This window comes from Acomys minous, assembly GCF_964271855.1.
Source record: "Acomys minous genome assembly, chromosome: 5".
NCBI lineage: Eukaryota > Metazoa > Chordata > Mammalia > Rodentia > Muridae > Acomys > Acomys minous.
Genome location: NC_140494.1, coordinates 32,759,714 through 32,778,609, shown reverse-complemented (window position 1 = coordinate 32,778,609; position 18,896 = coordinate 32,759,714). Strand labels below are relative to the sequence as shown.

At 47.7% G+C, this 18,896-nt stretch overlaps 1 long non-coding RNA gene across 1 annotated transcript; it reads right to left on the bottom strand.

Moving 5' to 3' along the window:
* Nucleotides 1-9,551: 9,551 nt before the first annotated feature.
* On the bottom strand, nucleotides 9,552-18,896 carry LOC311598147. Its single transcript, XR_014779491.1, has 4 exons — nucleotides 18,581-18,896; nucleotides 18,207-18,269; nucleotides 12,249-12,448; nucleotides 9,552-10,286 (listed from the first exon to the last, which is right to left on the bottom strand). It is a non-coding gene; the product is annotated as an uncharacterized lncRNA (long non-coding RNA).

The window sequence follows — 18,896 nt, the reverse complement described above, 5'->3', positions numbered from 1 at the left end:
GAGTAAACTATAATACACTCCAACCCGTTTATGCCAAAGAAGATCATGTAGCCCTTTAGACAGATACGATCTAGAGACAACGATGCATAGAGAGATGTGGAAACACATGGAGATATATACATGGGCATAACAGGCATGTAGACTGATAGTTGGTCCATATAAGTAGTGATAGATATGAACAGGTAGCTATAAGTATACAGATGCATAGACATAAAGATGACAAGCATGCAGACAAGGAAATGACAGACTACAGCCGACAGATGACAGATGGCGAGAGCAGATGGGCTTAGATGGGCGATGGTAGTGGGTAATGGGCACATGGTAAGTGGACAGAACTACTCAAATTCAACTGTAACTACTAAAGGAAAAATGAAAGAAAATGTTTCAAGATATCGACAGCTACTCACAGGCAGAAATATTTGTAGAGTGTGTATTACAGATGAATATATTTCCCATGCAAGCAGAGTGTACATAACACATGCCCAGGCAAGAGCAGTGCCCCTGAGCTTGTACAGAATAGGGCAACACAGAATTATTTATCTGCTCCCAACACACACACACACACACATACACACACACACACACACACACACACACACACACACACACACACACACACACAGTGGGGGGGGGCAGATAACTAATTCTGTGTTGCCCCATTCTGCTTTTTTTAAAGGCTCTGAAGGAAGAAATACAGGAAACTAATATAGTTTTCTGCGCCTAAGACTTGATATTTGAAAAATATTCACTCTCCAGTGGCTGGAGAGATGGCTCAGTGGTTAAGAGCACTGACTGCTCTTCCAGAGGTCATGAGTTCAATTCCCAGCAACCACATGGTGGCTCATAACTTGTCTATAATGTGATCTGATGCCCTCTTTAAAAAAAAATTAACTTTTTGAAATGGACTGAGGAGTGTGGTCCTGCCCACGCCTGGAGGAGTCTTTCAGGTCAGCCCCTCCTAACCACTACAGCATCATGGAAGCCACTCATCGGGATCCAGGTCAGAACAAGGATGCTCAGTCTTGATGCTTAGATTAGGAAAGCTCAGTTAGCACTAACTCATCTGAGGAGGCCAGACCAAAGTCAATCACACAAATGCAAATAAATATAGATGATAGTACAGAAGTTAAAATGCACCAGCACATAAACACGACAAGAAGAGAGGTAAGGGGAAGGCGAGAGCTACAGCGGAGGGGAATAATAGCACTAAGGGTTGGTTTCCTGGGAATAGAGTACACAATGGTGTAAAAATAAAGGGATAAAGCCCAGAATCAATACTTGAAAGGATAACATAATAGAGACAGAGAGGTAATTTTCTAGAAACATATAAGCTGTCATTCAAGAAGACATGAGCTCATGATACTTTCCCGAGTCAAAGCCTTGCCTGTCTGATCATCAGGAAAGTGTCCACAGATCAGAAACATCTATGTCTAGGCTGTGTAGACCCAGAGAAGCACTGATGCGGGAAGCTTGTGTTCCACCATGCTCAGAACTCCTGTGGCTTTGTGCTCAAACACCGGTTCTGCTCTAGCATTCAGCCATGACCCGGGGACAGCACCAGCAGGCTCATCCACATGTGCTGGGGCCTGGAGCTGCCAGACCTGCAGAGTCCTGGCCTACCCAAGCCTGAGAAGCCAAACATCGCATTTTACAATGTCTGGGGGTTCTAGGTGAGGGAAGAATGGAATGACACGGAGTGCCAGGGTCTGCTCAGCTCAATTACCTGTGAGAAAATTCTGTCTGGTGGGTGTGACCTTATCCAGAGCTCAACATACCATTGCAGAAAGACTTGGCTTTCATATGGCTTAATGTGCATCAAGATGGTGTGTGTGCAGGGCTTGGGTTTCTGCTGATCTGGAATATAATCAGGGCTGGGGTCTGCATATGAGCCTAGCCGAGGTCTATACAGGCCTGAGGTGTGGGCATGCCTGCTATCTGTATAGGGATGGGGTCTAAGCAAGAGCACTGTCAGGGCTGAGGTTTATGCAGAACCTGGATCTGTGTGTGATGGGATCTGTGTAGAGCCTGGGTCTATGTATGATGGGATCTGTGTAGAGCCTGGGTCCGTGTATGGCTGATACCTGCACGGGGGTGGTATCTGTTCAGGCCTGGAGTCCGGGCAAGGCTGGGTCTATGCAGGGATCAGCTCGTGCATGGTGACATCTGGAAGCGCTGGATTTAGGATAGAGATTTGCCTGAATATACACTTGAGAGCCTGTAATATTCTCGGCAAGGCTGTCCCTCACATCTTGAACTACCTGTGTTCATGTGGGCAAGGACTCTCCTTCCAAGGACCTTTACTATACGACAGCCAGCAGGGGGCAGGCAGTCACCTCTTCAGGGCCACTAGCTTGAGCTCAAGGGGACTCTGCTCTCTAAGCGGTTTGTCTTGGGATCATATGTGTTCCTTTCGTTTATTCCCCCTCTATTTAATTTTCATCAGAGATAATGATTAAAAGTCAGAAAGCACAGCTGGAAAAAAAAATCACCCTTGGGAAGGGTGGGAAAGGTTAGGGATGAGAGTCTGCTGCCTTCTCAGCCCCACCTCCCCACTGCTGTGGGCAGAGGAAACAACAGACCGATGAGGAACCAGGCCTTCTCAGCAGGTCTTTCTCTGTGGTCCCTGACCCCACATAAACCCACATGGGTGTGTGCAGACACCGGGGTAGCCTTCTGGGCTGTGCCATCTCCTGCACCCAAGATTCTGTCTGGCTTTTCCATCGGGGCTCAGAGAATGTGCTTCCAGGTGCCACACTGAGGTGGGGGCTATTCCATCCTCTTCTGTCACTATCTGAGGCTTGTGTCACTTTTCAACATTACTCTGATATTGGAGACTTTTCTAGCACTGTCAAGTTTCTAGGTTGGTGCCAGAGATATTGGAAAAGCAGAATGGCTCATGGCTTAGTCCAGCACAGCCACAAGCTGTGGCTCCTCTTGGCTCCTGTCCCTTCAGGACTAACAAGCACTAGCCCCGTCTAAGACCCCTGTGGTCTAAGCTTCAGCCCAGGGGGCAGGTTAGCACACTCAGATCTGCCCCTACGCAGTCCCATGGCAGAATGTGGCAGGGCCAGAAACTATGTTCACTCTGGCATGAAGTTCTTGTGCTCAGTCCTACCAGTTGGGCCTGACGGGTCTCATTTTCTGGTGGCCGAGGAACCCTTCAGAGAGAAAGCCCAGGGCCAGCCCAGTCTAGCTGGTGGCTGGCTCCCTTGGGCCTATGGCTATTTCTCACTACAGATCCTGAAACTTTTTTCACCTTCACAGCATGAGGGGTTTTGTTATTTTGAGGTTTTGTTCTTGATTTTTGGTCGTGTGTGTGTGTGTGTGTGTGTGTGTGTGTGTGTGTGTGTGTGTGTGTGTGTATGAGCACGTATGGAAACCAGAGTAATATGGTTATATTGGTTTTCTCCTTCTCTCTCTCTCTCTCTCTCTCTCTCTCTCTCTCTCTCTCTCTCTCTCACTCTCTGCCTCTCTATCTTAGTTTTTGATTACTATTTTTCTTACTGAACCTGGAGATCACTGATTGGCTAGACCAGCTGGCCAATAGCTCCAAGCCTAACTCTATCTGAATGCCTGAGTAGTGGGATTACATCTTATGCCAGTGCAAACAGCTCTTATGTGGGCCCTGAGGGTTTGAGCTGAAGTACTCATGTCTGCCAAGGCAAGCAGTTTCCTGAATGAGCCTTCTCCTCAGCCCCTGGACTTTGGGTCCTTTGAGATACAGTCTTGCTTTGTAGCCCTGGTTAGCCTCAGATTCACTGTGTAGTCCAGGCTAACCTCAGACTTGTGGCAATCCTCCTTCCTCTGGCTCCTAGGTTCTGGGATTACAGGAACATGCCACCATATTGGCCATAGCATTTGTTTGAGATGGGAGCAACTGCAGCTACAAGCCAAATTTTATGCTCCCTACCCCCCCAATGGTCCTACATGGATACACCTGGGAGCCATGTTCAGTTGAACTTGGCCTTTTTCACACATTATACTGGACTGGTAATACAGGGGGTGTGGCCACTGATCACATGTTTCTGTGTGGGCAAAGAGCCCCTATCCTTGGGGGAGGGCAGAGGTCTGGTGGGAGTGTTAGGGATTCACACCTTAGGGTCAGGACCTTGAACTCAGGGATTCTTTCAGCATGGCTGGGCATCTGAGTAGATCTTACCTGCGTTTCCTGGGTAACCAGGGGATGCAAGTTCTCCCAGGGGCACTACCAGTGTACCCTCCTTAAGGGAAGAGGCAATTCCCTAAAGGTGCCACTTTTTAGGGGTTAGCCACTAACTTCCCTAGCTGCTGTGAGTTAAAGTATGGTCCCTGAAGGTGGATTACCCAGCTGCCGTACCTGCCCCGTGCTAACTGGAATTGCTGTGCTGATTATGCAGGAGATAGCAATGTGTGGAGGCAGCATTGTCCCAGGCTGTGTGTGAGCACACACGCGCACACACAAGCAGAGCCTCAGAGAAGTGCAAGGTCACCCAGTGAAGTGGCCACGCGTCATCTCAGAGCCCACTCCAGCGTTTGTCTTCTGTCACCTCCCTCTGTAACCTCTGTAACCCCAGAAGAGGCTGGCTGCTGAGTTTCTTTTCTATTTATAGTTATCTTGTTCTAAGTTGAGGATAATTTTATAACCTGCTTGAAATTCCTCTGGGAGGTAGATAGGGGAGTACACTCTAAATAACTAAGATGCCTTGTGATTTGGTGAAAGGTAATGCTCGTTTATTTCCCCTGTTGTAAAAAAAAAAAAAAAGATCTACAATATGAGTGAAGCAAGAGCTGACAATCTGGGACATGGCCCAGGAGGTGGGAACAGCACCTGCTGATTTGCATGCAAAACTCAAAATGGGAGGAGAGTTTGTGGGAAGAGCAGAGAGCAAGGCTAGATGTCCCTGTTGCCTGACTCCTAGGTCTTTCAGTGTGTCTGGCCAGCCTCTTCAGGTTAGCCTTGTGAAGAACGAACTGAGATCCCAAGGGGAAGGTTACTCAGAGGGCAGCTTCCACCTACCTACCTCCCCAGATGACATTTCACGGGCTGTGGAGGTCGTATCTTTTTTTTTTTTTTTTTTTAAATCTATGAACTAATATAAAGTTCCTTGCTCATCCAGTTTTTATTTAACTGCTTTACTGAGGGGCAATTGACATACAATCAACCCTATAAAGCACCAATTCGATGTTCTGACATGTGTCTCCACCAGAGAAAACGCCTCCATAAACAAGATGAGAGATGTCTCCCTTACCCATAGGTCCCCGCGTCCCTTGTAGGTCCTCCCTGTTCATGACGCATCCCGGCGCAGCCAAAACGGCTCGCCCTGTCACACTGGTGGCTAGTTTCCATCTTCTAGAACACTTCAAGTGATTCTACACTGTTACTTTTAGCTTTTGTCTTTCTGCCTTTGCTTAGAAGAGCTGTGCTGAGATCCAGCTTTGATCTGGGGCACAGCCTCGGCGCTCTCCACAGTCCTGTTGTAGTCCATTGTACAAGCGTACCTTAACCTGTCATCCTTACAATGCTCACTTGAATTCTTTCCAACTTTCCTTACTTTAGCCATTCTCACTTTCTTTGATTAGGACCAACACAATGAATGTGCTTTTCCTACAAGACTTTAATTTTAGCTTAACTTTTGTCTTTATGTTTAAAGGCTTTGTTTATTTGTTTTGTTTTGTAAGGGCCGGATAACTAGGCCTTAGGTGTCCCCACCTTCAGTCTGGCATTTTATTTGTTTGTTTGTTTTGTTTTGTTTAGAATTTCTTGGTATTTTAAAAGAATTTTTATATTTCTTTTTTACATATGCATTTATATTATTATACATAAATAAATCTGGCATATTAAAACTGTACTGTTTAAACTATTTATATTTACTGTGATTATGAAAGGGTGAGTTTAAACATGCCGTTTTTGTTTTTTATTGACTCCATCCACTCTTTGTTCTCTTTTATTTTGCTTTATTTTTTTCTATGATTCCATTTTATTTACTTTGGGGTTTGGCTTTATTTTATTTTATTTTATTTTATCTTCTTAGAATCCCTGATACACGTGTGTGTGATTCATCGTGGTTTACCTTCAGGTGACACCACTGAACTAGGGGTCCTACAACCTTGCTTTCCACTCTTCCTTCCTGGCCTTTGTGCTGTTTCTGTCCCACGCTTTTCCTACATGTGCTATAATTCTATGCGCTCCATGGTAATGATTTGCTCCCCATATCTCAGAGCTCACGCTACAGAATGCTTGGTGTCCACAGCCTTGGGAGCTTTCGCTTCAAGCCTTATTTCTGAGTCTTTATTTGGTTCAGGCCACTGGTAGTGTAACCCTTGTCCCAGTTACTCCTTCTTACTTGGAAGGGGCCTCAGCTAAAAAAGTTTTAAAAATCACCTTTCAAAATGACTTACTTAAAAAAAAAACTTTTTCCTTTGCTCCTATGCCACATGTGTTTAATGTAAAAAGAAAAAAAAAGGAAGCTTTAAATAGAAAAGCTTTATATAAAAGTTAATAAAAACAAGTACAATGTATCTTAAATTCTCAGCTTCCAGTGTACAATAAAGGCCAGACTATATGTATACATATCATACACATCCGTATATGATATTACTTTTCTATATAATGACAATCTGAGTGTCTTCTCCTGACACTGCATAGTTTTCTATATCCTTAAAATTCTGTTATAGCATTGCTTATTTAAAACTTTTTATTTTCTGGGTTCCCATAAGGACCCATGCTGACTAGCAGAACTTTAGTTACATAAGAAGGTACTGTGGTGGTGTGAAAGTAGGTCAGGAAAGAGCTAAAACTCCAGAAATAGATGACTATCATGTCAAGGAAGTGGCCCGGTAGATCTGTGGACATTGGATTAGTCTCTTTAAGGTGGCGTGGCTGTCACCTGATCATTTGGAACGGAGTAGGCAGGGACCATACTCCATTCCTTCTCTTGAGGTATACCATATGGTGATGGATGTGTGTATAGTCATCAGATTGCCAGGATGGTCTTTCGCTCTCCTATGCTTACCAACCCATTCCCTCTAGAGAACACCCCTGAGTCTGGGCACCCACCCTTTGTGACATGTGGGAACCTGTCCTGCCTGGGAAGGTGCTGCATCAAGTTCACATGTTCCTAGACTCTAGAGACACTGACCAGGAGCTTTTCCAGACTGAGTGCTCCATCTTTGTATTTCCAGTCTCCTCCACCATCAGAGGTCTGTCCGCTGTTGAACCTCACTCAGCCTTACTACCTGGTAGCCAATAACTCTGGGCTGTGCTATCTGACTGATGTCTAACAGTGTTGTGTACTAAGCCTGGGGGCATGAATGAGCTCTAAGGTGCTAAGAAAGCCCGCCTTAGTTACCTCACATGCAAAAGAGCCTCATGTTAGTGATTCTAATGTTTTGTCTGTAAAATATCCAGCACTCCTGGTTCATGGCAGCTGCCTCGGTCCCGTGGCTCTTTGGAGGCCCCACAGCAATGTCTCTTCTACCTTTTGAGCTGTCTTGGGATGAGGATTTCTAGCTGAACTCTGAGGTCATTATCTGTTCGTAGATGGAGCCAGCTATAGACAGGAGCTGCACTCTAAGCATCTAGAGGCCTGGACCTGAGGGGCTGGGTGATGCAGTGAAGGGAACTTTCCTGCCTTGTTCCAGAGCAGGAAGTTTGTGCGGCTGTCTGAGTGGCAGAAATAATCAGCTGTCACAAAGTCCAAGCCTTGTAATTCTGTGAGCTTTATTAGTAGGAGTGGCTGTCTCCCGACATGCTCACCCTGTCCTAAACTCATTCAGGCAAGAGCATACAGCGTCCCAACCCAGAGCAAGGCTGTTGAGTGCATGGGGCTCTGAGCCTTGGCCTCCAGTGGGGAAAAGGACATAGGACAGGGAAAGGAGAACAGGAAGACCTTGAGGGCTGGCTTCCTGGGACTGGAGCTACTGGTGTAGGGGTCCCGTTGAAACACTACTACTGTGTTGTCACTGTGTGACCCACTGATACACCCCTACTTCAGACTAAGACCCCCACCCCCCGCCAGCAAAATCATAGAGTTTCTTTAATGTCAATGTTGGGGTCATACCAGGACAGGTGTGGCCTTGAGTGGACTTTCCTCCTGATAAGCCCCTGGCAGCTGCTCCGGCCTTGGCAGGGGCCAACAAAGTGACTTTTCTCTATCTTCTCCTTCCTGATATCTTCCCAAAGCTGTCCAATCTTTCCAGGAACTACAGAGGCCTGGACATGAGCATAGGCTTATGGCCCTAGGCCTACTAGATGACAAGAGGATTACAAACCAGTTCAAGCTACAGATATAGGCTGTAAAGCTCCATAGATGACTGCACATGGACGGGGTTTGGGAGGGTAAGGTACCTCAAGCCTGAAGACTGGGCCACAGCTGTAGTCCCTTGGCCTTGTCCCAAGAGGGAAGGAGACTCCTTAAATTGCTTTAATGGAAAGCTAGACCTCTACCTCAGTCGTGGAATGAAGTAGTCTGGTTATCTTGGTTTTGCTGGTAGGTAGTCCAAGGCACACACTAGCTTGAAGTCACCCACAGAGCACAGGCCCCCTCTGACCATTTGGGCAGCCAGCCAGTGACGACCACTGGTTATAAAACTATTGAGCTACTTTCAAACTATAAATTATAAAACTGCTTTTTGGGGGTGATGACCTAGGGCATGGATGATCAAGGAAAGGGGCAGAAACACTTAGGACTAGTAGTAGAAGATTTGCTGGTCTGAAGAGATTATTGGGACAGATTTTTGAGATATAAGAATACATGTCGCAATCCAGAACACTTGCTAACCCTCTGCCAGAAAGCAGAACCTTTTACCGCAAGGCGACCCTGGGTGCCCACAGATGGCATCATACATGAAAAGGAGACCTGGGCAGCCAGCCAGGAGCTTTGCACTGTCAGAGCTCCATGTTGATTTAGGGTCCTTCACTAACCAGGGCTGGTCGGTGAGCTAATCTGGATCCTAATCACTAGGGACTAACTCTGACAGGGATTCCCCCAAAAGACCACACTTTTAGAGACAGCGTGGGATTGTGGGAGGTATAGCTCATCTGATAAAGTTCTTGCTCTGAAAGCAGGAGGACCCGAGTTGTATTCTCAGCACCCAGGTAAAATGCTAAGTGTGGTGGTGTGGGCTTATAATCCTAGCACTAGGGAGATAGAGACAGGCAGTTCCCTGGGGCTCTCCACATAGTTAACTTAGTTTACCTGGTGAAACCCAGACCCCAAGTGGAGAGGTCCTTTATTAAATAAAAAAGATGGTCAGCTTCTGAGGAATAACACCTGAGGATGACCTCTGGCTTCCACATACATATGCGCGCGCGCACACACACACACACACACACACACACACACACACACACACACACACACACACACATATATATATACCCACATGAAATACACCAGTAAAAGAGAGAAAGAGATAGAGACATATATGGGAAAGAAAAAAAATAAATCCTAGAAATCTAGGTGTATCTGGAACTCCAGAATGTGGGCAGCTGAAGCTGAAGACTGAGTTTGAGGCCAGCCTAGGTTACATAGCCAGATCACGTCTCCAAAAGCCAAACAAACAATAGGAAAAAAGGATAAGACCTGTTTATTAATCTGTGGTTTGTTTGGGGGCTTGAGACTTTGAGGAAATACTGCAATAATCTGTCTCAGAGTCTATAGGCAGAGGAAGACACAGTGACAGCACCAGCTGGCTCTCGACACAGGCTCCTCTACTTTGGCTTGCAGGCAGGCTCATTCCGTGTCTATTGGGCCCTCTCTAGCTTGTATGACTGACAGCTGCGACTTCCTTATGGCCTGACTGGACAGAACCTTGGGAGGGAATCAGTCACCACAGTCTTGATCCCACAGCAAGAAGCAAATGTCTCTGGATGGTTGGTTGTTTACTGCTTGGTGGCTCACCAAGGGCTTCCCACAACACCACCGTTGCCCAAAAGGACTTCTACGCACGTGTCCCCGTTTGCTGTCCTTCCTGGATCCAAGGGCCCAAAGCCGAACTTGTGACTTCACCCCAATTGCAGGGCGCACCACCCTCTGTCTCCACCTGTGCAGTTTAAAAGCATATAAACCTGCGTGAGGTGAGGAGGTGGAAGTGAGTGGCTCCCACCCTCTCTTGGCCTCCGTGTAGCACTAGCCTGCATTTGGTAGACCTGTTGACTTCCTGGCCCGTCACCTTCTCGCAGTGAGGAGAGTGGCTAAAGGTGAGGCGGTGGAATAATTTCCAGTCTCCCGGCATTCCTGATAGTAAGTCCTGCTGACTGGGAATCCAGGGGAGACGGGACGTGGCTTTTGAGAGTTGCCCAGTTCCTGGAAGGGAAACATTTTCTCCTTAACTGATTAGGACTCAGAAGACCTTGAGAGGCCTACAAAGGTTAGACCAGGAGCCACGGCTCTCCTTTGAGGCCTGGAAGGGGCTATCAGGAGTAATTATCACAATTCCATTCGAAAGCTTCTGTCTCCTTTACTCCGGCTCTATCCTGAGCTTCTACCCACCAAGAAAGGCTTAGGAATGAGAGGGTGAGGGAAATAGCCTTCCTGCTCTGATTACCTCAGAAAGGACAGCTCAGGGTGGACTTCCCATTTCTCGAAGGGTCACAACAGGAAGATGACCTGGCCCACCTTTGAAAGAATAGTTCAGCCTCCTTCAGGGCCAGAGAAGGAGCAACTAGCCATGAGGATCATAAAGCAGTTGTCCAAAGTTCCCTCGAGGCCAGGACACACTGGCTTCTCAGATAGCTCTCAACTCCAAGAACGTCCATTGTGTTGAGAACCAGTCAGAGCCACTATCCCTGGAGCTTTGTGACCAAGGACCTGAAGGAGAACAGCTTTCATGTCTCCAGTATCCTGGCATCATCCTGGCCATGTGTCTTAATGCCTTCCTGTGACGGCCTGGCTCTTCCAGCCTCTCTCAGAGAGTCTCTACGTCCACTGCCAGGCTCAGCTTCCCAACCAGGTCGCCTAAGCTTGGTGTCCCTCACAGAGGCACTGTGCTGTATTGCCTACTTGTTCTCTTCTTGGTCACAGGATCAACCCACACTGTGGATGGCCCCCATTCTACTCCCCACACTCTCTTCCTGTCTCTCTCTCTCTCTCTCTCTCTCTCTCTCTCTCTCTCTCTCTCTCTCTCTCTCACACACACACACACACACACACACACACACACCAACAAGACCCTACACCCCAGACACTCCCACAGCTCTGGGCCCCTGTCTCCTTGCTGGAAGGCTCACTTGGTACTCTGAGCTCAGCTCTTCTGGCACTTTCTTCGACTCCTGTTGAACTCAAGTCCATGGAATATCCTTGCTGCAGTCACATTGCTGGACTGCCCTTTGTAGAACTGCTCCCATCTGGGGGTCCAAGGAGGCCAACTGGGGGAACCTGCCCCTAACTTTAGAGCCGAGGACTGCCCAGACTTAAAGACAGCTCAGGCTCGTGATTGGAAAACAGATCTTCTTCAGGGTGGACAACAGATCCCAGATCACCATTTGAGAATCTGGGTCATCTCCCAATCTCAGCAGGACTGGGTGGAACCAAGGTGGCCCTGGGACACTCATATTAATCTCATTGCCTTACCTACAGCCCACAGTGATGCATACCACAGTCAGCTCAGAGAATAATGCCTGCTGTGTCCGGTCTTGACCCTGCTAGAGCCCTGGACCTCCAAGCCCCACCCAAAAGGGATGTTTGTGAAGAAGTCAGGACATAAGGATGAAAGGACCCCAGGGCTACAGGACAGCGATGGCTGTGTTATCCAGAATGAACGTGGCTCTGGACTCAGCTTCTCCTTAGTTCCCTGTTTCCCACAGAGTGTAGCTATTCAGGAGATAAAGTCTACCACTGGTCTCTAGCGTGGTCCCACATCCTCAGCAGGGACAAGTAACAGTAATAGAGTCACGTAGGGAGGCAAGGGCAGGGTTGTCCATAGTCTTAGGTCTTCTGGATTCCCTATGAAGTGGTAGGAAGCCTGGAACACAGTCCCACCCACTGAGTTCCGTCTGTATCAGAGAAGAAACGTGGGTTGCTCTGCAGTGTGGAAACAGGGGCTTTGTCGAGAAGAAGCTATCTAGGCACAGCTCTGCCTTAACGGGTGTATGTAAGGTCTACAGACAGAGGTCTGATGCTTTCAACCTGGCATGTTTTGTGGTCTGGAAGAACACCAGGAAGCTAGGATAGGAGAGTCTGGTTCTAGCCCAGTCATAAGTACCCACATCTAATTGACTCTAGGGACAAATTACGACAACCTCAGGGGTCATCACTGGTAGGTCTTACCTCATCCTGGAGACGCTGACTGGCCTGTGTCTAGTCAGTGGGAGAGCCTTCCAGTAAAGCGAGCATACATCCAGGTTTGCTGTGGTATGGCCTGGCAACGGCCAGTAGGACCTGTGCTGTTCACAGTGTGCTCTCCTTCTTTGAGAAGGCTGGGGAGAAACCCATAGAATCCCTTCCTAGGGATACTGCAAGAAGCTTCACTGGAAGAGAAAAGAAATCCTAAGAGAGAAGAGCCATGGCACCTGATGAGGGCTCAGTGACACACAGGAAGGGACAACCCAACTGGTGTTCTGTGTAATATCAACCTGTGTCATAGTCTGTCTCTGCAGTATCACCTTGAGGCTGGCCTGACTGGAAATTTGGAATTCACTATGCTGAGGGGAGCGGGTGGGAAACTTGTAAGCTGGACCATGGGCTCCAGTGGTGGGAGATGGCAGTATGGAAACCATATGTAACCCTGGACAAACTGCTTTGGGAGAGCTTGTCAAAGAGAACTGGAAGGTGGAGGCTGAACACTTGGCTGGAAAGAGGAGGGGACCATTTGTAGCTGAAGTCATGGTAAGTGATATAAGTGAGGAGCTTACATAAGGAATCTAATTATATATATATATTGATATAAATGAGAAACTTTGAAAAGGAATATATATATAAAACATATATATAATATAAGTGAGGATGGGTTGAAGCTTTTCTTTGCAGGTTTAGTGTAAAGAGAGGGACTGGGTTCAAAGTAGTAGCCATCTCCATTGCTTAGCATTGCCCAAGAGTAAAGCATGGAAGGCATCCAAGGACAACTTCATGGTAGCTGAGGGAGGGCTCTGGTGGGGAACCTCAGTCATCCCAGGAGGCCAAAGACAGCTCTCTAGGCTGACCAGTCTTATGGCCCAGGAGGGTAGAGAGGTCCCGGCCACCACTGAATGGAAGCTGTTGTGTTTGTGGCTAGTGGCACACAGCACCCTGTGTCATAAACATTAATTAGCACAGGTTAATATATAATTCCACACCCTTCAGTATCTCATCAATGCCAGAGCTATTGTTCGATAAGGATTTAATGAGAAGGAGAGCTGATAAGAGCCTTCTCTCATTGTGAGATGCCAAGGTCATGAGGGAAGGCAGCCAGTGATTTCTGACAACACACCAGGGGAAGGTGTGGAGTTACCTTGTCCCTCTTCTGTCTGCCCCCACCACACTAGCTGCTCCCCCCCCTCCATGCTTTGGGATTCTTTGGCCCCGTCTCTATTGGAAACTCCTCTGGCGACTGTATTACTGGCGTTATCTCATACCATTGTCCACCTCGCTCTCAGGCTATGGTGAGATGCTTATTTATATAAGCAGCCGCCACAGGGGCCCCAGTCAGGGTCTTTCTGCCGACAGAAGCCCATGTTCTCAGCCCAGTTATTCAGTAGCTCCCTTCCTGCTGCCAAGTTATGGCGGGAGTATAGTCTGCCATAAACTAGGCCCCTCCCAGCCTGTCTTGAGAGTATGCGAGATGAAAGGGTGCTGTGGTTGATGTATAGACTATGCAAAGACCTGGCTGCCAGCAGAGACAAAGACCCTCTTAGGGCAGGCGCTGTCCCTCCCTTCCAAGGGGACAGAAGAATTAATCTCAGGGCAAGAAGCTGATGGGACTCTTCAGCTTGGCTCTTCTATTATGACCATTCTACCAGCGAGATAACTTTGTGTTACACTAGTAGTCCTTGTTCCAGGGTTTAGGGAGTTGTAACGTCCTTCCTCAGGAAGGCAGGCAGAGCCCCTGGTAGCACCCTCTGAGGCCACTGCTCTCTATGTGACCTGCTAAAGGAAGGGACACTGGGGAGTTATATTCAGGGAACAACAAATAAAAGAGAAACAGGCTCATGAGCACTGGTAATACAGAGCCAGCTCCTACCTGGGGTCCTTCAGCTGCACAGGGTGAAGCAAAACTTCCATCTACTTCCTAGATCATACATACACAAGCACACATGTGCTCTACCGTGCTCATTGTCAGACAACCAGTCCCGTGGAGGGCAGCTTCCTTGCAGATGTAGCTGATGATTGGCTCTGCCCTGCCCTACCCTGTTCCACCTTCTGTGCTCAGGCTACTGGGCAAAGCTGCTGGAAAAGGTGCTGCACGACAGGGCTGGTGTTGGATGCTCTGACATCTGAGCCAGTTGACTGCGGCCACATAACGGGCTTCATGAGCCTAGATTTAGGAACACTGGATAAGAAACCTAGAAGAAAATCTTCTGGTGCCCTGTATTCACCAGCCAATCAGCACCATAGCTTGAAACATGGATTGTAGCTTGGAGAACTTATGGCAATAACAGAAGCAACTCTGCTCTTCAGCAAATATTTAGTAACTTGGCCAGACAAAGCTGGAATAAGGTCAGTCAGAGGAGGCCGTGGCCTGTGTATAGCTGTCCCGTGCACACTTGGCAGGTGAGGCCTGCACCCAGGTAGGAATATTACAAAGGGGTGTGTAGTGGAACGATGACTCTTCTTTCTTTGTATGTCTATACGCTGTTTAGGGACCATCAGGACTCCTGGGCACCCCATGCAGCGCCTCTGACATGCTGACTACTGGTTTGAGGAGCATGAACCGCTGATGGTAGGGTAGGGTACTAGGTAGCTCTGAGCTGAGGCTCTGAGCTGAGGCTCTGTGCCGAGGCTGGGGATTATGACCACGGTCTGTGTCTTTGTCATTGTTTTATTTCTGTGAAGAGATACTATGACCAAGGAAACTATTAGAAGAGAAAGTATTTAACTAGGGTCTTCGAGTTTCTGAGGTTTAATCCATTATCGTCATGCAGTGTGCAGACGGGTGCTGGAGCAGTAGCTGAGCACCACACACTAATCCACAGGCAGAGAGAGAGAGAGAGAGAGAGAGAGAGAGAGAGAGAGAGAGAGAGAGAGAGAGAGAGAGACTCTGGGCTGCTTGGCACGAACTTTTGAAACCTCAAAGCCTACCTGTAGTGACACACTTCCTCCAACAAGGCTACACCTCCTAATCCTTCCAATCCTTTCAAATATTGCCACTCCCTGGAGACTTGAGCTTTCAAATATATGAGCTTATGGGAGCCGTTCTTATTCAAACCACCACATTTCACTCCTGGACCCCATAGGTTTGTAGCCGTATCACAAGGCAAAAAGGCATCTAGTCCAATCTAAAAAGTCTCCATAGTCTATCACAGTATCAACATTGTTCAAAAGTCCAAAATCTCTTCTGAGACTCAAGGCAATCTTTTAACTGTAATCACCTGTAAAATCAAAATAAAAAAATTATCATATACTTCTAACACACAACAGCACAGACTATGCAATACCATCCTAAAAGGGAGAAAAGGGAGCATAGTGAGGAAATACTGGACCAAATTAAACCAAATACAAACAGGGCAAACTCCAAATTCTGCATCTCCATGTTTCATGTCTAAGCGCTCTTTGGCTCTCCAACTCCTTTCAGCTTTGTGAAGCCCTTGGGCTGGCTTTACGCCTCGCCTGTAGCTTTCCTAGGCAGATATCCCATGACTCTGGCATCTCCAACATCTTAGGATCTCCAACACAATCCAGGTTTCACTTTCACAGCTTCATGCAATGGTGGGGCCTCCCAGCGGAGACATGTCACACACCCAGCCTCAGCAGCTTTCCTTAGCCATGGAGGAAGAGTCCACGAACCCTTTCTTGTATTTTTGACAAAGCCAGAATCATGTGGCTGAAGCTGCCAAGTTCTGTTGCTTGATGGGGCTGGAACTTTGCCTCTTGTTCAATTACATTTGCACCAGCTTCTGTTGTTGATGGTTTCCTTCACCACTTAATCTTTCCTTTAAGTCCTTTTCACAAGTTGGAAGCTTATCTGGGCGGGGTCTTGCCCTGAGGTAACCATTTTTTTTTTTAATCCTATTTAGCATCAGGGTTTTCTTTAAACTTTTTATTTCCTTGAGCACAGGACTTGGCTCCAAAATGACCTTTCCTGGTGTCCCTTTTCTCTCACAACTACATTTTGTATTTCTCTTTGCCCAGCTTGCTTCTCTTCATTCTAGATCTTTATAAGGCTGATCACTAGTAACCACATGACACAGTCAATACTAGGTTCTTTTAAAATCTTCTCTTGCAATTCCTTTAATCCAAAACTCTTCAATTTACTCTCAGGATGATTTTTATGAAAGGCAAAAGCCGCCCCATTCTTTGCCAGGATATCACAAGAATGGTTTCTGGGCCACTTACTAATACTCTTTCCCTCTGAAACCTCTGGAGCTTGGCCATTACAATGTGTATCACTCTCAGCACTACTGTTTCCACCCTTCAGTTAAACCCTGGCTTAATGCATTCAACCACTTTTCTAGTCCAACCCAAAGTCTTGCATAGTTTTCCAAACAAAAGCACAGTCAGGTCTATCATAATATCCAACTCCCTAGTACCAACTGTTTTTCTTTGTCACTGTTCTAATTATGGGACAAGACCCCACAAACAAGGCAACTATTAGAAGCCAAAGCACTTAATTGGGGGCTTACTTACAGCTTCAGAGGTTTAACCCATGGTCATCTGGCATGGGGGATGGTGGCATGCATGGCACTGGAGCTGTAACTGAGTGCTACTCACTGATCTATAGGCGGAAAGAGAGACTATGTTCTGCTTGGCTTGCACTTTTCAAACCTGGAAGCACACCCCAGTGATACACTTCCTCCTACAAAGACACACCACGTAATCCTTCTAGTTCTTTCAAATGTTACCACTCCCTGGTGACTAAGCATTCAACCATTTGAGACTATGGGAGCCACTCTCGTTCAAACCAATACAGACCATGACCAACCAATGGCAAACAGAACATTGCCATCAGAGATGTTGGGATAAATAAACCCACTTATGGTCCTTGCCATCAACTTGTCTAATAGCTTGCCATCCTTTGTTTACCAGGAGGAGTGCGTTGTGCTGGACACGCTCCGTATTTGCCATGCACCTGGAGGGTGGTTTGCCTCAACTCATTACAAGCAGCCTTCTGTGCCTGTAGAACACGTCATAGGATTCTCACTCAGGGCGCCATTTACCCATATTTGCCTTCACTGAGCCTAGATTCTTGACTTTTTGTTTCCTACAGTAGGTAGCTAAAAACTATTGTTCTCCCACATAGGAGACATGGTATAGATTCCAGCAGACCTTTGGCATGGACAGAATGCCTGAATCTTAGTGAGAATGCCCAAGACATAAGGGGCAAGAGGGTGGGCATCAGGGCTGGATGGGTACAGAGCCCTGGCTCTGTGACCCTGTGGCTCTAGGCCAGTCAGCAAAACCTTCAGCTTCCTGGCTTTAAAATGGGATTAGAAATACAATGTGAATGCCAGGCCAGCCTGCCTTCATGGTTCCCAGGGCTATCAAATGAAACGCAGGTGAGGGTACAGTAAGGGGGTGCCAGCTAGAGGCTGTTGTTGTTTTTCTCCGTGTATAATACCAGTCTCTAAATAGGGAAACTCAGAGACAGAACAAAAAGTGCATTCATGTGCAGACAAGCACAAAGGGCCATCCACGTGGCCTACTACAGGAACCCACAGCAGCCAGTGCTGTGGGAGTCAAGCACTAGTGGGTGTTCAGCTTGAGGAGGGACATTCCTTCCCTGCAGTCCCTTATCCCTTGCACAGTCAGGGCACCATGGCTGTGCCCACGAGGGAGGACAGAGGCTGAAGAGGGACCCTGAGAGACATCCTTATCAGGGAGATCCTGTCGAGCTAGAGTGCAACACATCTCAATCCAGCTGGGAATCAGGAATTCATGCAACACGTGCTCAGACACTCTGACACTAGGGCAGTACGGCTAGGGTAGGAGTGATTTGTCAGCTTGCATCTAAAGCTGCCAAAAGGTCGCTTCAACTCAGGGAGGGGAACATACTCCACACCCATGCCCAAGGAAAACACCCTTGTTTTCACAAGCTGAAATAGCGGAAGCATGAGATTGATCTTCGAAAATATTATTCCTGAAATATAAACTCACCGCTGGTGTTCCTGGCAGCAAGACTTCAAATCTGGTCACTCTCTCTCTCCTCAGTCCAAGGAGCTAGAAAAGGCATTTCTGAATGATGCCCTGCACTGCAGATCTTGAAAGAGGGCTCTTCCTCCTCACTCCAAGCACCTCTTGCTCAGGTGGGCTGCCCAGGTGGGGAGAGGCTCCCACACCCTCTCCAGAGCCACTAAATGGTGACTCAGAAGGTGCTGGCAGCCTAATCCTCCCTCGGGATTACACTCCATAAACCCACAACTCCTGGTTCTGGGAAGAAGTCAGGGTTTATGTCCAGCCCGACCATGTCTCCTTTATAACCCAATTGACCTAAGCCCAGTCAGGGCTGGTCCAGGACAGCCTGTACCCACCTGAGGTGAGAGCATGGCTGAGTTCCTCCTGCGAGGTCTCAGGTGGGTCTGGGCGGGGCTGCAGCCTTGCACTCCTGATGGACTAGGTCCCCTACTGGTGGAGGAAGAACGGGGGACTGAGGTGTCTCGGGGCCTCAGGAAGGGCCAGCTCTCTCGCCTGGGCTGTGTACATCCCACAGGGTTCCCAGGCCCAACTACACAGGGAAGGCTGGCTGGCAGCTCACTTGCTGTCCCCCTGGGATAATTGGCTCAGCTGGCATTCCTCTCCTTTCCTTGCTTGGGTCAGGCTAGTATGTGGAGTCCCACGTCCATAATC